This window comes from Triturus cristatus, chromosome 12, assembly GCF_964204655.1.
Source record: "Triturus cristatus chromosome 12, aTriCri1.1, whole genome shotgun sequence".
Classification (NCBI taxonomy): Eukaryota; Metazoa; Chordata; class Amphibia; order Caudata; family Salamandridae; genus Triturus; species Triturus cristatus.
In genome coordinates, this window is record NC_140595.1 from 104315735 (window position 1) to 104339094 (window position 23360).

Sequence of the window (23360 nt, forward strand, 5' to 3'; positions counted from 1 at the left end):
CGATGCGACCTGGAAAGGCTCCGACTGTACAATGCTGGCGGTCAGAAATTAAACCAGCCGGTCTTTCCGTCTGGCTTCCGACGGGCTCAAGGAGCTCTTCGGCCGTGCGGAACCAGCTCGTAATCCCAAAGGGCGGGCCTTCCCACCCTTGGAATTACAATGCACAGTTTCCAGCATGGTTTCCATTCCGGCCTGTCCAACATGGAAACCATGTCAGAAAGCGTGATTGGGGGCCCCCAGCAGGGCCCGCTTGTGTCTGCAGCCTCCGGTTGGGGTCCAACGGGGCACCTATGGTGCCCCCCTGTTGATCCCTGCACTTCATGGTAGGCACCCAAGGTTCCTGCCACAAGGTGCAGGGATGAACAACACCTCCCAATTTCATATGGGAGCATGCACTACGGCCGGTTTACGGCCATAATGCATTCACCCGTAAGGAAATGTCAGATTGCGACCGAACAGTGTTTGGTCGCATCCTAATTGGGAGGTCGGGACCGCTGACCGGAAGTCGGTCGGTCCCAGTTCTGAGACGGGCATCTGTCCGACATCGTAATAGGCCCCAAAGTCTCTAGTTTTCAATCTCACTGCATGTGTCCTCCTTTCAGCAAAAACACTCAGTGTCCTGTGGCCAAATTTCAACAGAGAATCGAGCCATAACAGTAAGTTAACATCAGAGCTGTATCGCGGAATATAATCCGTTTTAGCAGGGTAAATTCACATTATGTCAAGAAATATGACATTTCAGTATATTACTGTTTGTTGGAGTAATTGCTGGCAGTTTCACTAATGTACCAATGGTCGTTTGAGTTAATTCTTTAATCATTATGACAAATGATTACTATACCCTTTGCTGTTTCACTTGCTCATGATCTGAAAATGGATTTGCGTAATTCAAGGCACAAAAGCGATGGCACCGTTACAATGGTTGGACTAGTAAGAATGACTGTAATAGTTTGAAACACTCATTAAAGATTAGATTTGTGCAGTCAGTAAATTTACCATGGCCAAAATATCCAACTACGCCCATGCTTGCTTAGACTGAAGCCAATTGTTTCGGATTGCGGTTTCTAAAACGTACATGACAGCTTAAAGTGTATCCGCACTTTTTTTTTAAACGTAAAAATCAATGCCTTGAAGTGCAGTACAGATATTCGTATATTTTATTTCCCAGATATATTTTCTGTTCTCCAGGCAAAATACAATTTCACCAGCAGGAGCGCTCCTTTTACAAAGAAAAAAAGAGTCTTTTTCAAATAAATTTGTAACCACCCCCGCTAGGTGCGGACGCATGTCGTGTTACCTTGATAATGGCAGGTCTGGCCCTGATATTTACATCCGAGTCTTTCCAAAATAGAGAAAAAGTGGCCAGCAAATCCATATCGGAGAACAAAAAATTGAGCCGTGCTACAGTATAATTTCATGTCTGATTTTGGCAGAGAACTGTTTACATAGACAGGCAGATTTAGTATCATGTGAGATGTATTCTAAGATAGAGAACTGGTAGTATTTTGATTTGATAATATATGGTCAGCTTTTAAAGATTAGTATTTCAATGAAACGATGAAAGCCAGCATCTGAAACTAATCTTGAATATTTTCATACCGAAATATGGATTTGAAAGCTCGCTACCTCCAATATAGGTCTTGTATTGGCACTGCAGAAGACTTTTAATATAAAACAAACAATTCATTTTAAAAATCAGAGCTAAGGACAGGGTGTGTCTTTTATTTGCTTTTATTACTGTCTGTTTGCTTTTATTATTAAAATGACTCACTCATTAATGTTAAAGCTACACTTCATTGTCTTCTCATGCAACTTTGTGATAAACATTACTGCCGGGCCTGCCAGATGTTTGTGACTTATCTTTGTGAAAATGATCAACAAACATTTTTGGGAAAATGTGCAAAGTTTTATCTGCTATGCTGAGCAGTGCAGGTCATCCAAGAGCCACCGACGTTCTTGTCACTTCCGAAAGGAGCGCAGGAAAGGGAAGTGATGTCATCTCTCTGCGTCAGTAATCTTTCTGTTCTAAGATAGCGTCCAGGGGTGAGAGAGCACAAGTGCTTACTTACCCAAAAATGTCCCACCCACAACTATATGAGATCTTTCACATATGTTTTCTCTTATTATTTCATTTATTGTTAGACCTGACGAAATTTACCTCGGGAAAGTTGTGGTGGTGTGAGTTTGCTGCAAGAGTCAGGATACGGATATGCCTGGTAATCCCAAACACCGCTCAAATTCAAATTTGTTCCCGCGCTTGTGTTCATGGCTTTAAAGAACGGAGTAAGGTTTGCACTGCAGTTTGTATGACGAGTCATTACAGACTATAGGTACATGGTGTAGTCAGAGAAGGAAATATTCTAGTCCATTCTAAAGTAGCTGGGCCATATACAGAGTATGAAATATTCAAAATGGGTCGAGTGAGGGGCTGATTTATTATATGGCGGGCGGCGCGCTGTGTTGGCGTAGACACTCGCCTTTGCCCGCAGAGTGGAGGACCCCTCCCGCCTGCCTGGCAGGAACCTCCGAAGTAAACATTCATCTGCTGCTGCTGTGGATGCACTTACGTCACTCTTCGGTGTTGAGGTGGCAGCCATGTTGTTTGGGCCGCTTTGCGTTCTCTTTTGCTTTTTAGCAATAACTACCCGACAGTAGTAGCTGCCATAAAACAAAAGTGGGGGGCAGGGGAAAGACTGACGATGGGGAGGCGAGGGGTGAAAATAATACTTTTTTTAATGAACCATTTTTTTCTTTCTACCTTAGCCGCTGCCTCTGACGCCCTCCTCGGTGCTCTCTCAGCAGTCCCTGGGAAAGCAGGCTCCCTACCCAATCCAGACTCTCCTCTCAAGCTACGAGAGCAGCGCCAGGATTGATCTGAGAGGCCTAGTGTGCCGCTCAGACAGTGCCTGGGAGCCTGCGGCTTTTCTCCAAAAATAGAAATGCGCATGTCTGTTTGGCTGGCCTAGGACGGCCGGCCAAACGTACATGCGCACTTCTGAGTGCCCACCACTCCTCCCCGCCCCAACTACACGCATGCGTAAGAAAGGCAGTCACAGAAAAATAAAATTATGTTTTATTATCATTTTATTTTTCTGTGACTGACGAGTGGGGCGACGTTCCCTGCTACCCAATAAGTGGGTTATTGATGAGGAGCAACAGAAAAATATCCCTGGCACATACAGATTTTTCTCCCTGCAGGTCCGGGACATATTTAATTTTGTTTCCTGGGACCGTCTTATGAATGGCCATAGACAGGACAGGGCCATGGCCGTGACGTTCCGGCCCTGTGTTGAAGTCCTTCTTCCACAGCTAAATGAGGCGGGTTGACTGAAAGATTGGCCAGACTGTAGCATCTCCAATTTCTGGAAGCTCACCTGGTTCGCTAAACTCTAGACATGTGCCCGGCGCGTCTTAAGAGAGGGGCGGTGGGGGAACGGACGAAGAACGGAGGTGGCGGATTACCAAGCTTCCATGACTGCTAGAACGTCAGTGAGTTGTCTTCATGGCCTGTTCATTCATCATCCTCTGTAGCGCCAAGATGCCCTAAGTGGTGAAGCTAGCGTTTAAGTAGCCCTCTAGATAGTCAATACTGTAGTATAACCCTAGCATAAGTATTTGTAAAGCACACGTTCACCCGTAGGTATCTTGGTGCTGAATAACAGATGTGTATTGTTACCCAACGCAATGGTACCCATTTTATCGACCTCAGATGGATGAAAGGCTGAGTGTACCCGCTGGGATTTGAACCTTTGACCATGAGGTTGAACACAGGCCCCTGCAGTGGGCACATTAGTCCACTGGGCCACCAGACCCGGCATGGCAGCTGTCCTTTGCCATGCAGGCGTCTGCGTCACACCTGGGACAGCTGGCCGTGTGCTGTCAACTGCAGCAGGCTGAGGCGTCACCTGATTTCACAAGCAGCTGGAAGGGTCATTCCTCTCTTATCAGAGGCCAGGGCAGGCAATGTACCCCTTAAGTGGCACTTTCACACCCAGCACTTCATGGTTTGCCTGCACAACAGAAACAAAAGCGGTATTGTGAGCGAGGCTCTCCGCGAGCCTCCCACCGGGGCTGGCAGAGTGCGCTACCTGCCTGAACTATTCTCAGAATTTCACCTGAGGCGGATTCCAGGCCCTTCACCTCTCCATGTCAAGGCCTGCCAGGAAGCGGAAGTGCCCCGGGGAGGCGTGTGTGCCACAGGAGTGCGTGTCCAGTGACATTTCACAGCGCAGCGTTAACAGCAGAGAGCGCCGCGTGCTACAAGCGTGTCAACGATACCGGAACTTAAATATTCCATACCTCGCGCCTCGAGGCGCTGGCCCTGTGCCTCGATGTCTCGACTCTACTTCGAAATGCGTCAACTTCAATGCTACATTTTTCAAGGATACCGAAACTCAAATATTCCATATCTCTGGCCTCAAGGCGCTGGCCCTGTGCCTCGATGCCTCGACTCCACTTCGAAATGTGTAATTTTCAGTGCTACATTTATTCAGCTTAATTCAAGTTGTATCTATGTCCGTAAAACTGGCAACATATCCCGCATATGCAGAGGCGCTAGAGTGGCGCAGTGAGTTGTATGTCTGACGTAAACAATGATGGTGAACACGAGTTTGAACACTAAAAGGGAGATTATCCGCCCAGGCCGGTGACGTTATTATTAAAAACAGCATAAACGCAACATTTGTTAATCAAAGTGTGCACTCGCTTTCTGGGAGAACGGTCTATATTGCAGAGGTATTGTTGGAAATGGAATATTACTTTGTAAGTCGTCGTAAAGAGAGTTAGTAAAGCGTTGGGTACTTTCTAAGTAGCACTGTTGAGGGGTAAGGCACTGTTGTCTCACTTTGTGAGTTCGGGAACAGAGGGCTTGCAAAAGGGTCGATTAATTTCAAAGCTGTAGTACTGCGGGAGTATGAAAGTGGGGACTAGTTTTTAAGTTGCGATAATGAGGGCTTATCAAAAAGGTAGCACTATTTTCTAAGTTGCAGTATTGAGGGCTTAGAAAAGGGTGATTTATTTTTCTAGGTTGTAGTAATGAAAGTTTAGGAAAGGTTGGGCTACTTTTAAAGTTGTGGTAGTGGGGATTTTGGAAAAGGGGGTATTTTCTAAGTTGGGGCACTGAGGCCTCAGAAAAGGGTGAATACGTCCTATGTTATGGTAACGAGGACTTGGAAAGGGGGACTTCTTTTAAAGTTGGGGTCTTGACAGTTTGGGCAGCATATGAGGCTACTTCAAAAGTGTTGGAACTGTGGGCACCATGTGGGGCTACTTTTTAAGTTACTGAAGTTTGTCCTTTCGATGCAGGTCTACCACGCACAGCAAAATATATAGATATACCCACCAACCTCATACATTTTCACACTCTGAGGACAACTGATTGGTAGATAGTGTAGGGGGTCTGCACAATAAAGCACTTTGTTTTGAAACTTCTGTGTGTGCTTTCATACTTGGCGTCCGAAGACAGTCGCCGTTGGGTTTTCAGGATTAGCGGCTCACCACCGCTGGAGTTTAGCACCCGGGACGAGTGGTGCAGCGACAGTGACTCTTTGTGCTGATATATATATATATATATATATATATATCTCTCGGATTGAGGAAGGCTGCTGAGACAGCCGAAACACGTCTCTCTTGTGTGCCGGGTCGGAGGAGGCCCTATGGAATAATAAATGCCTCATTACCTAGCATTCTTCGTGTACGTGCTCTCTTCCACTTGGAGTAGGGGCTTATATGGATATATATATATATATTTGGATTATTGGGTTTAAATGTGTTTGCACTTGTACATTTGATGTCTAGTAAATTAAAAAAAAGAGATTGAACTTTCGCCATTTAGTTTCAGCATTATGATGGAATTAATACAATATAAACATAATTATAGTGATAGAAAATTATGATGAAAAGTTGTTAAGGGGTTTAATTACCTCTTAGTATTATTTTACAAAGCATTACCTTCAACTCAGACTTCTACCTATGAACTTATGCTCAGGGAGTCAGACAGCAAAGGCCCAAGGATGTGTCTGAGGTTACATTCTGTAGTTTCTCCTGGCCTTTATCATTCTTCCACAGTACTGTGTTCTGTAAAATACACCATCATTGCGTGTGTTCTTTTTTTTTTTGCATTATCCACACTCCTACTTCAGTTTTCTCACTCACTATTACACTGCATCGCTGCTTAGTTTGAGCAGGTGGTTTCTGGTGCTCGGCACCGGCACTTAATTGTCATCACCACACTTATGACAGTCTGCCACACGATGGCGCTGCTCATCTAATTTAGAGATGAGCAGAACAACGGATGTTTATGAATACAATATACATTAAAAATTACTAATACCTGCCTGCCCAGCCATTCCTTTAGCTTTGTGGACCTGAAATAATCTTAACTGTCGCATTTGCAGGCGTGAGAGATGGTTAGTAATTGTTTTGGTACCGTCATTGGCTGCGATGACGGGGCAGGGGGTTGGGAAGCTGCAGTGGCCTCCTGGTCAGAGCCCTGGCACTTATTATTTTACAAATTAAGCACTGGTATTGCATCTCCTACATTCTGTTCCTTCCTTAATAGTTTATGTGCCATGGGTACAGATGAATCTTGAACTCCTCTGAACTGCAGTTACCATTACACATGTTCACCTATTATGCCATCAGCATCCAAATTCATGGGTTCTCCCTCTGGTTGTCCAGCAAAGGGAGGAGTGGGTTTCCGAGACCTACCTGCCAGGGTGGTTTGAAGGTGATGTGTTTTTAAAGTTTTGTCTGCAGGTATATTGCAGTACGGATGAGAATCATTTGACCTTCTTAGTTTTCTCCATGACCTTAAAATTATTTATTGGGAAGAATATGATAGATGCTACTATATAAAATATGGGCATCGAGCATAGGCCACATAGGCAGTAAGCGTGTCGTATTTTCAATATGATAACTGAGGCTGAAAATGAATTTCTTTTATATTAACTGTACGCATGTTTATCTTATGTGATAATCCTGAAAATATGGCATGTATGAGCCCTTCTGGACCTTCTATGGACAACCTTGAAGTGGTACAATGCACCCGTACTGTACACTATGACAATATTGTAAGTCACAAGGGAGTCCTATATAAAGTATAAGGCCACAGACCAGAGCTTAATTTGAGCCGGTAGGTTCCGGTGCTTAGCATCGGCACTTAATTGTCAACATCAGGCTTGTAACAGTCTGCCACATGGTGGCGCTGCCTGGCTAGTTTAAAGATGAGCACAACAACAGTTGTTTAGTAATTTAATATACATTACAAATTACTAATACTGCCGCCCAAGCCATTCTTATAGCTTTTGGGGCCTGGAATAGGGTGAATTGTCAAATTTGTAGGTGTGTGATGGCTAATTGTGTTGGTACTGCCTTTGGTGGTACAAGCTGCAGTGGCCTCCTGATGAGGGCCCTGGCACATATATTTTTACAAATTAAGCAGTGCCAGAGACAGAGCACTTTTTTAGGCTCAGAACCATTAGACTGCTAATACCATGCCTAAAATATTCTTTAAGGAGAAGTAGACTGATAAAAGAGAGGCATGGGTGCCACCCAGTATGGCCACCGTGTTAAAGTTACTGCTCGACACTAGATGAAAACATATTTACAAGCGTTGAGAACGTGGTTGATCTCAAGGAAGCCTTGAAGTAATGAGAGGATATCCTTGACTTGGATTTGTAATTACCGACAGAGCCTACCAGAAGTCAAGTAGTTGGACAGGGCTGAGGACCTTAATGAGGTTTTTTATTTACCAAAGGCCTAGTAATAAGGTTTTTGGAACAGCACTGGACATCAATGAGGAGTTAAGAGGTGGACACATTCTTTGTCCAAGAGTGAGGAGACTGGACACTCTGGGACCTTGGAAGGGTGTTGTCCTAACAACAATGACCATGCCTTGTCATGGTACATTGCATCTAAAGATGGAATACGTCACCACATCACCCAGCACACTAAGTATTCCTATGGCTGCCAAAAGTAATCACTCCACACTACCCACAGAGGCATCTCTGGTAATAGTTCATACAGGTAAAATTTCAAAGATACCCAATGAATACACCCACGCGTTCTTAGCCGGCACCCCTACTGACTGCCATATTTTAAGAAGATGGACCTCGGTGGATCGTCCGTCTCCATCCAAGCATCAAAACGCTGGACTCTCTCCTGACAAAGTTCAGAATCATCCAAGAACATCTGCAATTCAAGAAGGCAGTAAAGACCTGGCCACCCTGATTCCACAGCATGCCCACTCAGCAAACAGATCGATCCACCCTCACAAATGTCAGACACCGGCCAGGCACCCTCCCTCTCCTCTCCGGGCTTCCCCTTAGTGGTTAAGGGCAGGTACGTGGCTTGATAGGAGCGCCTCTGAACCTCATGTTTGACGTAGATCATGGCTTGTAGATCTTGGAGAGTTACCTCCACCACCCACTTACAAAACCTCCCACATCCCACCACCCCACCTCGCATGGGGCAAGTAACAGACTATTTGGCACCCATACAGAAGGGGGACTACGCATGAGCGCAAGTGTCTTTATCGCTTCCTTCCTTCCGATCTACACTCTTGTGCCAGTACATGCGACATCGATAGGAGCATCCCTCGGTCATCGCCAACGACACCAAAACCCTTCCCACGAAGGCCACACTGCAGCCCCACAGTCTTCCAACCAAGCACCACCATAAAAGAGCTCGATTCCCAAGCACTTTTTTTAATGCAGATTTATATAGCGAGAACTCGACCCGAAGGTATTGGAGCGCTTTACATGAGCACGTTACGTTACACAAGGACACATTCATGTTTTGGGCAGACACAGGGAGATGAAGTGGTTTGCCCAGAATCACAGGAGGTGGAGTCAACCCTGAGGCTCGAACCTTGGTTTCCCCGCACCACAGCAGGGCCGGACTGGCCGTAGCGGGCACCGGGCAATCCCCCGGTGCGCCGCACGGGTGGGGGCCAGTTTTGGGCCCCTGGGGGCCGTTTTTGTTACAGGGACGTTTTTGCAGCAAAATCGGCCCTGTAACAAAATCGGCTGAAAACCGGCCCTGGCAAAGAGCTCGGCGGCACCCCTGGGGTATGGGTGAGGGGGGCAGCAGCCGAGCCCTTTGCCAGGGCCGGTTTTGGTTCCCAATCCGGCCCTGCTCCACAGTTGTCAGTCTAGCCGGCAGACCACATCCATCACCTCGGGCTTCGTGAGTGGTATGAAGCACCACAGAATCACTACTGTAACACAATGCATGGGAGTAATCTAGGGGGGGAGAGAGACAGGGGTAGGCACAAGTAGTTTTTATTGCCTGAGCCGTGCTGCCTTTGTGGACCCTAACTGCCTTGTTCATAAATGTGTTGATGAGAGCACAGGTCGTGAGATGCCTGTTCTTGACTCCAGTGGCGTAACGATAATTGAGGGGGGCCCCCTGCAAGGTACGTGGAGGGGCCCCCTCCGGACTCTATCAGGAGCTCCCCGGCCGAAGTGCAGTGCTGAGGGGGGCCCCTGGAGCTTGGGGGCCCTCCCGCACTGCGGGGGATGCGGGGGCCTGTGTTACGCCCCTGCTGGACTCCAGCCCTACCACCGTTCCTATAAGACGTCCCTTCCCCCTATGCAATATACAGGCCTCCTCTACGATCTTCCCCTATACAGTCCCTGATTAACCAGACTGAATTGAGGTCGAGGGGCAGAGGTGACTCTGAAGTATGGTTGAAGGACAGAGGCAGGCATGGCTGAACCACGCGTGCCCTTTCAACGGGGTCCCAACCACAAATGCATCTCAACCATGCATTCATTTACCACGCCTTCCTTTATCACGCATGCCTTTACCGCATAATTTCATTGTAAAGGCATGATTGGCAAAAGGGTATGTATGCGTGGTAAAGATCACCACTACCGCGACTCCCCCTCCCTGCTCGAAGCCCTGAAATCCCATCCCCCTACCTCGCCCTCTGCCCTGAGGGCTAAAACCTATCCCACCCTGCCCTTAAAAGTACCCCTCCCCCTTCCCTGAGGCTTAAAACCCCGTATTCTGTCAAAAACATGAAATTTACGAATCTTCTTAAAAGCTGTTTATACCCTCTGTGCAGTATATTTCATTTCATCCTATAGAATTTGGATGGGTTACTGTCTCCACAGCGCAAAGAAGCTTGGCTTTGTCTCTATAACTTTACATACATCGCATTCGCATGACATAACTGAACGTAAAATAGCATAACAATGCATAACATGCCATACCGTAACATAACATAGCGTAACATACCATAACACTCCTGCATGCTGCAGTTTCTTGTATAAGTACTCCTGTTCAGAAACAACGCATCTACACTCATTCACTTCTCTCCTTATACCAGTAGTAACACGTCTAAGAGAGATGTTCCAGCCTGAAAAACAGACTGGCAGCGGGACCAATATATTTGGCTCCCTGCGTTACAAAATCCCACTAGAAAGCACTTCTGGCTGGATATTAACCACAAAAATACCAAGATCAGACTAAACACCAAAAAAGAAAAAAAAACTACGTCTGAACATTCCGAGGGGTTATTTTAAATGGTTTCCTTCATCTAAAGAGAAGAGAGTCCTCAGCACTGAAGAATGTACCCACCGTGGCAGACTTGGGTGGCGGAGATCCTGGCGCAGCCCGTGTCCCATTGTGTGCTCTTGGGGCAGCTCACCCGGCCCTTACCGCAGACAGCCAGTCATTGTGCCGAGAGGTGATGCGCGGATACACCGGGGCTTGAGAGGAGGGCGTGGCAGGCGCTGTGGGCTCTTAGCGCGAGCCAATGTTTTCACTGACGAGACGGGTTTAATTAGTGTGAAGAAAGTCCTCGTTCTCAATAAGACGTCACTTAGCTGACACGTTTCCAAGGTCCATGCGTGATGTGTTTGTCCAGTCAGCTTTTTCTTTGAATAAAGAAGACTACAAGTCCCAGAATTCAAAGGGAAAACCTGGACTTGCGCTGCCCTTCACGCTTGGAGCTGGGAAACGTGAGCGGACTGACTTCATAGCGGTCCAGTGAGCGCCGGTCTTGTTTTTTTTGTTGCATCTTTTATATAGCGCGAACTCGACCCGAAGGTATTGGAGCACCGTATGTACATTACACATTCAGGCACGGGGAGATTAAGTGATTTGCCCAGAATCACAGGATGTGGACGCGACCTCGAGGCTCGAACCCTGGTTTCCTGCACCAAAGTCGGCAGTTTAAGCCGACGGACCACATCCTCTGATACAGGATATTCTGGAACTAGGCAACCGGCCCAGAACAGGACCGCACTGGCCCACAGGACATAGGGCTGACAGCACTAGACGGAAACATAATCTCGCGGCGCTAGATCGTCCTGGGAACCTCATTAGCATCACCTGCAGCCCGGTTTCATCTCTGAGGTAGTAAATATAAATGTTGACGTTACGGCGGGGGTGCGTCAGGATGTCACGAAGCGCAAGCGACTTCTTTTGAGAAAAAAAAACCCGATTTAACTAACTACGGAGGCGCCAAGTTATTCTAAGGAGCCCCCGACGGCGCTGTCGAATGTGGGGATGCGGAAAACCGAGGCTACCTGCTGTAGATTCCACCTCATGCGTCTCTTCCCACCACTAGCACACACTTCCTGTCTTTTTATCACACCCTCTTCTTGCTCTTTCTTTTTCATCACAGCAGTCTCTCTTTGTCCCTGTTTCCTATATTTTCCTTCCTTCTTTTTTTGTCCCTTTTCTTAGTTTTCTCCTTTTTTTTGCTCCGGGTCAAAGTCTGTTGATGCAAAGTCAGTGTCGGAGACCCCTATCTTAACCGTTAGCACAAATCAAGCCCTGTCCCTGGATGACAGAAATCATTAGAAAGACACTGATCTCTACCCTGACGTATATGGTTCACCCCCGTCGTCTTTCCCTGCAGAGCAGCTCCTTTAGATTGGAGCCTGTCGCCTGCCTGTCTGTGCCTGCCCCTAAGAGCCGGTCAGAGGGACACTGACCTCTGGCTGACTCTGCTGCAGCCCTATTGTTTCTTCAGAGGACTCCCTGCCCTGTCTCTGATCCCTCACAGTCATGCTGCCCTTTTAGGTGTCTTCGTGACATTTAATTTGAATTTATTTATTTATACCAGTGTTACTTGCATTTATTTATTTATACCAGTGTTACTTGCATTCTATTATTTATACCAGTGTTACTTGCATTTATTTATACCAGTGTTTCTTGCATTTATTTATTTATACCAGTGTTACTTGCATTTATTTATTTATACCAGTGTTACTTGCATTCATTTATTTATACCAGTGTTACTTGCATTTATTTATTTATACCAGTGTTACTTGCATTTATTTATTTATACCAGTGTTACTTGCATTCATTTATTTATACCAGTGTTACTTTGCATTTATTTATTTATACCAGTGTTACTTGCATTTATTTATTTATACCAGTGTTACTTTGCATTTATTTATTTATACCAGTGTTACTTGCATTTATTTCTACCAGTGTTACTTGCATTTATTTATTCATACCAGTGTTTTGAAAGGATCCTAGTATGTAACTGACGCAGTCTCAGCCGCATTGACTTTTCAGAGGCGGGCCTGACTCTACCCTCACCCTAAGTAGTTTTCGAGTGGTGACTGACATACAACTGACTGCATCTAGCATTAGGGGTTTGATAGGGTAACTTGGCGAGTGACTGACTCTTCCCCAGCCTTAGGGATTTTTAGGGGAGAGCGTTACACACGACTGACCCATTCCTAGCCTTAAGGCGCTTTAAGGGTGTGGTTGACACACAAGTGACTCCCCCATAGCCCCAGGGCTTTTGGGAAAGGAATTTGACCTGTGACTGACCCTTACCTTAAGACGTTTTAGATCGGACTCTCTTAATTGGTGACTCCATCAACAAAGGCCTTACCGGCCTTCCACCAGGAGATCCTCATATATGGCAGAGTCTGCTGCAATACCCAATGGGCTTCTGAGGCACGCGCCTGTCAGGATATATTCCAAATATTCGCTTTTGGAAGGGTAATGGCAACAAGTTTATTGGAACTGGCAAAAGTCATGTACTGTATCTAGGGCAGGCCTTGAAGCAAGGTATGGTCTCGAATGCTCTTTTTTTTGCTCTATACGTCTCTTCTCTCTGATCATTTGTAAAGCGCTCTGATACCCTCATGGGTCAGGTTTGCGCTAAATAAAACTGTTTAAATACAAATAAATAAATAACTTTGATCAATTAAGGTAATTGTTATGGTTCAAAGTGGTTGAAAACGATATTTCGATGTCCGCTGAGCCAAGTAGCGGAGGATATTTTCACACATCAGTTCCTCCACAATGCAGTAAGGGTTTTGACTTTTGTGGAACCACTGGTCTAATGGAATGCCTCAGAATAGTGGGTACCTCATTATCTTGTATGTCAGGCAACCCTTCAGTAATGTCACATGCACAAGATCACACTGGTATTAGTGCCCCCTGGTACTATTCCACCATTTTATGAGGCATTTTAAATGCCATTTTTTAAAATAATAACTCTTACTGCCCCTGACGCGGTGTTGATTGAGCCTCCCTATATCTATTATGAGGCCTTAATAGAAGTGCTATCAAGCAGCATTTATAAGGCCTTCCAACACCTTTATGACATCCTAATTAAAGTAGTTCTTGAGTGTCATTTTTAAGGCTTTTTCAAAACTGCAGCTTAACCACCCACCATTAAGGAGGATTCACTAAAACTATTGATGCGGAATAAATTAGGATACATATTTTTTAATGTAAGCACAATTTAGTATGCTTTTATAAATACTGCTGCTTAAGGATACTATGGGGGAACTTTTCTATAACTGCCTCTTATGCACCATTTAATAGGCTTTAATAAAACTTTTCTTCACCCCCTTGAACAGGGTGACTACCCCGGAAGTATATAAATGAGATTTAATGGCCGTTCCCACACTTCATTGAGAAGCCATTCCTTAAGATGTTTCTGGCTTCTGCAACAGTGCGAATATTTGTTGATACAAGATATCTACAATTGATAAAAGACAATCAGCAAAAGTTCCACCTGAATGAAATTTCTTTTATGCACAGACACTTTCCTTGCATCATTAATTTGCCTACAAATTTATTCCTGTCCAAAATTATTTTAGAGCATACTAGCCACTCTGAAGGTGACTAAATCCCTAGTTTGTGAATCTTTGTTTTTGTTGATGTTCCGAAACTGGCCGACAGAGGTATACCGAGGAGGGCTTGTTAAAGGTATACTCGAATGTTACCCTGGTACATGCGTGGCCGGCACAGGTAAGAGCTGTGGGGCGATGGGGCGGGGTCGGGGGGGGGGGGTAGGAGAGTTGAAAGATGACCGGATAGGTAAAATTAAATAAATAAATAAAACCACTTACCATGCACTCGCCGACTCGCCGATGCGGCGAGCGCAAGATAAGTGGTTTTATTAATTTATTTCATTTAACCTATCCTGTCCATTGTCAACTTCCCTTCCCACTCCCCCCCCCCCCCGCGCCCCGCCGCACCGCTCTTACCTGTGCTGGCTGCTCCTACCCTTCAGTGCTTAAGGATGTGGCCTTCTTCAGGTCACACAACTGTGCTCATGAGTCCTGAACGTCCACCTTAGTCCCAACAGACTTTCCAACTTTTGATAATCACAGTCACACCGCTTCACCTCCTGGACATTCTAATGTGACATCCCGGGGACCCGCTGGTGAGGCTGATGTCACCAGTAAATTGGGGATCTAGACATGCATTGATTCAGATCCAGGCACACCGGATGGAATGGTGCATCAAGCAAAAGAGCGAAACGGTCTTAAAAAGCGCCCAGGCTATGCAAGTATCTAAAACACATATAGATGGTCCTGCATTCACATCATGAACACAACACACCCTCGCTGTATGCATTGGGGCGTCTAGAAGGCTTTTCTTCATGAATATTTGAAATTATACAATAAACACTACAAAACAGCAGTAAGTGAATACACTAAACAGTAAACAAGCACTAAAGCATAAAGTCCCCAAATTGTTTGTAAATGTGGTTCATTCCTCTATGAAAAGAATGAACTTCTTAAAATGGGAGCAATTTTGTGAACTTCGACATCCTATCAGCAACTCTCTATTATTATGGAGAGGTTCAGATAGTAGGATGTTCCAACTATTTTTAAAAAACACAATTTTCAGCGCCTTGAAGCTTAGTTTTGAGCATAAAGTGCACTGTATAAACCTTATTTCAAATTCAATCCATGTGGGGTTCATGAATAAGGCCTTCCATAGGAATCTGCTCAGCATGCGGAGCTCTCTCCTGCGATAGCAGCTACACGCTGACGTCGGATCACGGCACGTTGCACTTCAGCGGGCTCCCGCGTACCCTTCGGGCACGTGACTACCTTGACTTGACCGCCACAGCACCTTAGAAAAGATGGAAGCCATAGACCTTTGTAGAAATCTTGCATATGATGCTAATTCCAAAGTGTAAGCTACCGTCAACACAATGGGGGCTATTCACAAAGGTAAATTCAGTTCTAAAAGTATGTCAATGACCGAATTTAGCTTTTTTAATTCTGCCAGGAATAAAGAAATGCATTCCTAGAAAGTGTAAACCCTTTTATGAGAAGGAGATTGTCGCAACCAGTGCAAGGATCCCCGTAGCTCTAAATCTCCATCAAGAGTTGGGAAGCGGGTGTTCCAAGGCATGGGTTTGCCTTGGAAGTTGGGAAGACCACATATGCTTGCGCACAGTCCAAAACTCCCATTCATCAACTTTCCACCCTGGAAAGGGCCGGAAAATATTTTTTATGTCAAGACAGGAGGCTAACATTCTGCATAATATTCACTGACTTCTGAGCAGCATTAAAAGCCCAATCGAACACAACATGAAGTCGTAAACCAATAGTATCTTCACACCAAACGCAAGTCCCAAGCACTCCATTCTAATCCCATTTTGTTTGCTGCTTCTGAGCAGACGAGTGTTGTTTTGTTCTCTGTTCTAATATTTAAATGTTTAATATAAATGACAGAGTATAAGTTATTCAATGTGTAAGATGTGTGAATAATAGCCAATGTTTGGGTATTTAAGGGTTTATTGATGATTTACAGCGGGCTAGGAAAAAGTAGCGGTACAGGTCCCAGTGGGATTCTACTCCATGCGTATGCAGTTAGCCACTATGGGGAACCCTGGACAGCAGGGCTGGGAGCATGGCTAGAAAGTCCCATCGCCTTCCCAAGAGTGTGCTTGGACACCAGAATCTGCTACTGGTTTCCAAGCCCACGTCTTGGATTGTTTATTAAAAGAATAAGTAGGAAAATACGTTTGAGCAGAGACGGTGATCACTTGTTTTTCCAAAATGTTGGTGAAAAAAGCATAAATTCACCAAAAAGCCAGAGGCAGTGGCTGAAGAGACAATAAGCGTCCTTTTTGGGACTGATCATATTGTATGGATCATCCCCTGCCACACCCTTAGCTCCTCAATAGCCATCTAAATGCAGCTGAGGAGCTAGGCTGAGCACAGGGAACAAAACAGAAAGTAAGTGGCTCCGGGAGCTCTGGATGCTTTCATGAATGGAACCAGGGAAAAGTAGGGGTAGCAACTTTTACCCCGGCCTTGCCCTTTGATACACCAGGCAGTGTCATTGCTTTAACTGGATCTATGTAGCTTGAAGGCAGAAGTGGGAACCGGAAATAAACCATGCTGCATGAAGTCTAGTAACTCTTATGGGGTGTCCATTTCCAGCCTTTCCCTTTCAGACCGTGGCACTGTTCCTGCTAACCCTGGCCCCCGAGTCCACTTACTCCCCTGAGACTGAGACCACCGATCTCAATAGACCAGCATAACTCACCACCCTCCCGCTACACTAGCGCCGTGATGCTCCTATGGGATGAATGTTGCGCTTTATAAATAAAGAAATGAACGGGGCCCAGGCCAAGAAAACAAATAGGGCCCTCCCTTCCCAGTGCCATGACTGTGGCGCAGTGGCACTACAAAACCAAGGGAGGGGACCAATTTCCTTGCTATCTTTAGGGGCCATGGAACCCTTGCTAAGCCACTGCACTTCCTGTTTACTTAAATATTTTCAATTTTTGCGTTTATCCCGAACTAGTAGTGACTAAGAGAGTATATTGGGCTGTCAGAGAGCATGTCAAGGGTCATCCCTGTGATGTCTGTGGGGGTCAAAATGTGCATGATGTCACTTCCGGAGAATCGAGGTCTATGCTATTGCAAACTTCCTGCCACTGCTTTCATGAGCCCTAATTTCAGGGGTAGCGTGGATATTGGAGGACGGTGAAAAACTGCAAGCCAGGAGTAGTAGTTACAAGCCACTGGCTACCACTGGCTGTCGCCCCCGCCTTCTGTGAAAGGGACCGCTCCAATCGGGTACCAGGCCTTTTATGAAGCTTGTGCAAGCCGTCTGCGAACTCGGGGTTCCTTGCCAGCAAGATAAGAGCATGGGTCATGAAAACGAGCAGGCAGCATTCGGGTTGGAACGACATAAACTCGAGTCTGGTGCCTGGATGTCTCCCAGGCGATGTTTTTATTTGCTTTTGTCGAGGAAAGAGATCTCCTCACCCCCTAAACCCTCCGCTATTGCATGCCTTTCCTTATCCCCTTGTAAAAACAGGCGCAGCTGGCATTGCCGAAATGAATATATATTTCATCTGCTACAAGCCTTGGGATTACAAGCATTTGTTGGCTAAGAGGCCCTAAGGAATGTTTTATAAATGAGGAGTGTGAGTTTCTCCCAAGTACAAACTTCACAAAGCTTGAGGCGGGTGTCATGACTGCACCAGCTTCCAAAAGCTAACAAGCACTGACAAATCCAACAGGTCTGGACTTTGTATAGTGCATGAACACACAGGACCCTTGCACGCAGGCAATGAGAGCAAGACATTTGAAACTACTTGCCATAAACAAAGAACTAAAGAGGCACACAGGCTGCACACGCCCTGGCACACACAACACATGTACACAGGCAAACATGGATGTAAACAACACGGATAATTACAAAGATATGGGCTCCCATGTTCCGAGACAATGGATGGGCACAAAAAATGTATATACAATTTTACATGTACACCTTTCAAGCCTTTAGCTCTTCCTGTATTCGTGAACAATGGCATTGGGAATTTTTAGTGCATGTTTATAATAGTAAAAAAGACTCAAACCCCAGAATGCAGCAGTTTATTGGCAGCTACCCTGAAGGTTTCACAGTTGACTTGGGCTATTTGTCAGATAAACACAAGTAAGGCTAAATGGAAAACAAATACCATATATTTTCTGTTATAAAGGTGTTTTTGAAATCCTAACCTCTGGAGAAACAAGCATTGGCATAGCCAATAGGTCAAGCTTTTGGAACCTTATAAGTGTTTAGCCATGCAACAGTTGCATAACTAAATACTTATAAGGTCCCAAAAGCGAGACCTATAGGCTATGCCGCGAAAGTGAAAGTGATCGCAATCAAACATCAAAGCGGCCATGCGGCCGAGAAAGTGAAAGTAATCGCGGTAAAGCGCGGTGCGCGCACCCGCGCACATGCACTGTAGCTCTAGGCTGGCCTGGTAGCACTTTTTGGAGCCCTCTCAATAAGTCTCGCCAGACCAGCGCATGCGCTGGGTCAGGCGAGACCTAAAGAATGTGCAGCAGAAGCTAAGGTCTACATCTGAGCAGAATTCTGGCAACTCAACCATTGCAAAGCTAGTAATTCCACTTGCAATTTCGGTTGTCCCTTGTTATTGTCTATCTAAGTAGTTGGTATATGCATGCAGTGTAGAGGCATCATATGTCAACTGAGATGTTTTTAGGCATGGACGAAGCGGGCTCTGGCCATGGCCCAAGCCTTTCAGAGGGCCCCTGATAGTGCCAGCTCTGTCCTGCAGAGAGTCTTGCCCTGATGACCTTGAATAATTATTAAATAGATTGTTATAATTACTGTTTTCATGCACCATCATATAAAGTTTTCTTTTAGCTCCAAACAGGACCTCACATATGAGGAATGGGAGGGTGTCACGGAGATTATTTGCAGCAACATCAGTGAGCTGCTGCTGTGTTACAATATTGAAAACACACATCGCCATCCCTGAATATTAGATGTAAACACATTTAGCATTTGTGCCAGTGCGTCTGTACACTGTGAGTGACCTGGCCAAAAGGGCATGAAAGAACTGAAATTGGATCATAAATTCAAAACTGTTCCATCAGGGGACCCAAACTACTTTCGGCCCAGGGTCCCCAAAATGCTCAAGATGTCCCTGTATGTCAAACCTAATTAATGGATACCAAGCCGTTCAATCGAGTGTATTTTAATGAAGAACATACTCCTTGTCGCAATGAAAAGACAACCAAACTTTCATACTACTACGATCATGGAGTACGACATGTACTAAGCGTTCAAGCCCTCTTTTGAGAGAACCTAGCGTAACCTAGCTCAGCTTATTTACAGAGGAAATCAGGCCTCAATGCAGCTGTTTCTTTGGTGTAAAACTTCCACCTATCCTGCTGCCTTGTTGCTATTTTAAATGATGGCATAAAGTTGAGGCAGAATGCAACAGCAATCCTAAATGATTCATCTTATCTCTGTTGTCATCCTCAATAACGTCATCAAATCAGATCTTAATTTGCACAGTTAATAAAAACCAAAGCAACAGGCGTTGGCAATTCATGAAGGTTTTGAGACATTTGTATAACCATAGTAAAACTGTAAAAGACAGAGATTAAAAAATGGGTATCATCTACAAAGCAATATTTGTGCAAGTGAGTATAAAAGTGCAATTCAACAACAGTTTTCAAAGCACCAAACCTTTCAAGCAGATCATGGAACTTCTAGAAGGCCTCCTTACCACCCACAAACTCACCATCCACCAATGTGTTGACAACACCCAACTCTATCTGAACACCTCCTCCAACAAGGCCCTCCACAGACCAAGGAATCTCTTGCCCCACCCAAGCATGGATGTCAAGCGCCTACTCAAACAACTATCTCCAGTCATTCTCATCACAACACAGAGGAACTCAGGACCAGGAGTAAACATGATGGCGGGTGGATTCACTCTTCAACTCCACAATGGTTAAGTCCCTAAGATTCAACACTGAACGTGAACTCCACTGAAATCCCCAAACGAATCAGTCCTAGCTTTTGCTGTTACACAGAATAGAACCCTGGCTCTTAGGTTCATACTTCAGAGTCAACACCTAAACTCTGGCCCTATCCCACCTGGATTGTAGTGACACTCTCCTTGGTGGCACCCCAGCCACCACATGTTAAGCGGTCTACTACACACCGTTGCCTGACTCTGGCCAGTGGATGCCAGCTTGTAATGTCATAATATACATTGATGGTTGCTGTAGGCCCTCATCTCCTCCAAGATCCGGTGCGTCTCATACAAGCAGGGCCACTGGAAAACCACAATTGCTTGGTTTTCTGCATAAATATGTCTTTGAGCATGCACCAACTGATCCATCATCAGAAGCACAATTTCTAGATTTTAACTAAAAAACGAATTTAGTCGGAATAAACACGGTTTACTCTTTCAGAGCACTCATTGGTGCTCGGGGGAATCTCTCCGGTCCGGACGTTGCAGCACCAATTGTAGTGCCCTTACATAGGGCACATATGCCCTTCCTGAAATACAGATTGGACCCATCTTCTCCGTAACTTACTTAACCTACAAGGGGAAGGAAAGTTGCACTACGCTTCGATTTTCCTTGTCCTCCTGTTTTTGGATGTTGGCCTTTGGGAATTACCTACCCTTACCAAACAGTTTTTCTGTACTCTTGGTAAAAAGACCAGACAACACTGAGTTACTTCATTGCAATTTTGCCCTGAAGAAGTCCATTTTATGCTGAATGAAACACGTTGGCTGGTGCTATGAGTCTTTTAAAGAAGCATTATTAAAAGAAGAAGATCATTGGATTTGTGAAATTCATGGTCACTATTTTTCGGAAATGTCGTGATCATCTGAATAACAATTCTTTAGTAAGTGGTGCACCTCTTGTTGCAATAACCATGTAATACAATGTCTGCCACTTTCTCAAATTTAAAGGTCTCCATATTTCACTGATTGCTGTCATCCGGCTTTAAAGCGCTGACAATGTGACTCAGAGTGTAAACATCCTCAGTTGCAGAACTGGTGAAGAGCCACTGTGCCAGGAAACAAAAATAAATAAAACACAATGGATATAAAGATCCCTTCTTTGCCATTTCCTTCTGTTTCACTATAAACACAAATTAATGTTTTACATAAAAATTTTCTTGACTTGCAGTTATTTTAACATGACACACACGCTTCAGATGAATTAGAAATATATATTTTCTCTCTTTTCATGGTCCCAATTCTTGAATACTAAAATGCCTCCTAGAGCCACTTGGATAAATATAAAATATACTATACTGTTCTGCAGAGCTGGTTTTTTAATGGAAAAAGGGCTGCATAATTTGCACTTATGTGCCACTTACTTTAGTCAGATCTGCTGAATAATTTGCTGCTTAATTTCTGATGAATTCCAGTGGCCCTACCTATGAGAAAGCATTAGCCACTACATAGATAATCCGCCGTAATCCAGAGAATATAGGGAGGCCACGTTAGGGGTCTTGACTGACATATTCGACATCAAGACATTGAACAATGAAAAGACCAGGATAAAAAAAACTGGTTTTAAGGTCCAGAATCTAAAACTGTGTCCCAGAAAAATCAGTTTTGCTTTGGAGCAGTCACGGCTTGGGAAGGACCCTGCCTGCTTTTTGAGCGCAAATTCTTAGATTTTGTTTGTGAGAAAGTTCGCTAGCAAGTGAAATATTGAAAAAATAACACATTTTGTATGACATTCAGTCGTACAATTGGTCACGTTCACAAAAACAACTGCTCCATAATTATAAATTTGCACACCTTATAACATTTCTATTAGCCATCAATAAGCAAAATGTTTGAAGTGCAGAGGCTCAAGTTTCCCAGGCCTATGCACGACTAGCTCATCCAGATCACGCTTTTGTTGTGAATTCTGCAATACACACTCTCTTCTATTTTATTGTATAATAAAAGCAGGACTACAAGCCCCAGAATGCAAAGTGGAAACCTAGACTGCAAAAGCCACTCTCACATAACTCTGAGAAAGACAGGGGCATATTTACAAGCCCCAATCGCCAACACAACCTCACTTTTCTCGACGTTGTGGTGGCGATAAGGGCGTCTCCGTATTCACAAGGTGGCGTTAAGCCACTTACCATAGCTTAATGTCACCTTGTGATTAAGGCGCCCTTTCATGCTATACTTAGCGTGAAAGGGGAGGGTAATGCGTGTTGTGGTGGGCGTTCCACCGCAACACCCATTGATTTTTACGCTGCCCCATATTTACAAGGGTGGCATAAATATGGGACAGCGCCAAAATTAAGACCAGGGAAACCTGGTCTTACCCTGTGCAACGGGGAGAAATGTTTAATTTGCCTTGTTTTTGCTGTTTCCATGTGTGCTGCGTTGTGCAGCACACATAGAAACAGCAAAACGCCATTGATTGTTTATGTGCAGGAAGGTGTCCCTTCCTGCACATAAACAATCATTAAAAAATGATATTTTGCTAATTCTATGTCTGCTGCATTAAGCAGCACACATAGAAGTTTCAAAACACCATTTCAAATTGTTTCTGTGCAGGAAGGGAGACCTTCCTGCACATAAACAATCTTCCCCTCAACGCAGACATCCTTGCACTATGGTGCAAGGGTGCTAGGCCGCTAAATTAGCACCAGCGCAGGGGGAAACGCAAGGCTGCACTGTATTCTTGTAAATATGGTGCAGCCCGGCTTTTGAAAAGTGTCGGAGCGCGGCGTTAAACCAAGTTGGCGAACCCTGCGATCTGCCACTTCCTTGTAAATATGCCCCACGGTTCTCACAGTTGCCCATAAAACTAGGCCAAGTTATCTCCCGGGGCCAAAAGGCGTTGTGCTGGGCCTGTGCCATCAGAGACAATTTAACAATGAGGTCATTAACTAGCACCGCACCCTGACTGTAGCATTGTTCCTGCCAGCACCCTCACGCAAGATGTGTACAGCTGCCTTCCTCCCAGACAGGGACTCCTCTCCAAGGCAAAGGCATGCGCAATGTGAGGGCAGTGTCATCTTGGAGGATATTCTGGGCCCCAGGCAAGACATACTTTGGGGTCCCCTGTTCAGAAAAGCATTAAATGTTATCATCCATTACCTGCTAATTCAAGTCCTATGGTGCCAAAAATATTAAATTGTAAGTTCCCTTTCCCAGGGTACCTTTTGAAGTTGGGGGCCCTGGGCAATTGCTCACACCTTAAAGCGTCTCTAATCGGGGGACATTTAATGTTTTGGGTTTTTTGGGAGCCTGAAACAGATATAATCGAGGGCAGAAGTAAAACTGTTTAAGTATACCTTAGACATGAACTAGTTTGTTGAACAGAGAGAAAAAA

General features: G+C 45.0%; 1 protein-coding gene across 3 annotated transcripts in view; it reads right to left on the bottom strand.

Annotated features, from left to right (window-relative positions):
• The window catches only part of KANK3 (KN motif and ankyrin repeat domains 3), a 160312-nt gene that overhangs the window by 82536 nt on the left and 54416 nt on the right, over nucleotides 1–23360 (bottom strand). Inside the window, exon 1 of one of the 3 annotated variants that reach the window (XM_085638313.1) lies at nucleotides 10585–10679. The exons of the other annotated variants lie outside the window; for them this stretch is intronic. The gene's annotated coding sequence lies outside the window, so the exon portion shown is untranslated. Of the gene's footprint in view, nucleotides 1–10584; nucleotides 10680–23360 lie in introns of those variants that run through there. 3 annotated transcript variants of the gene reach the window in all.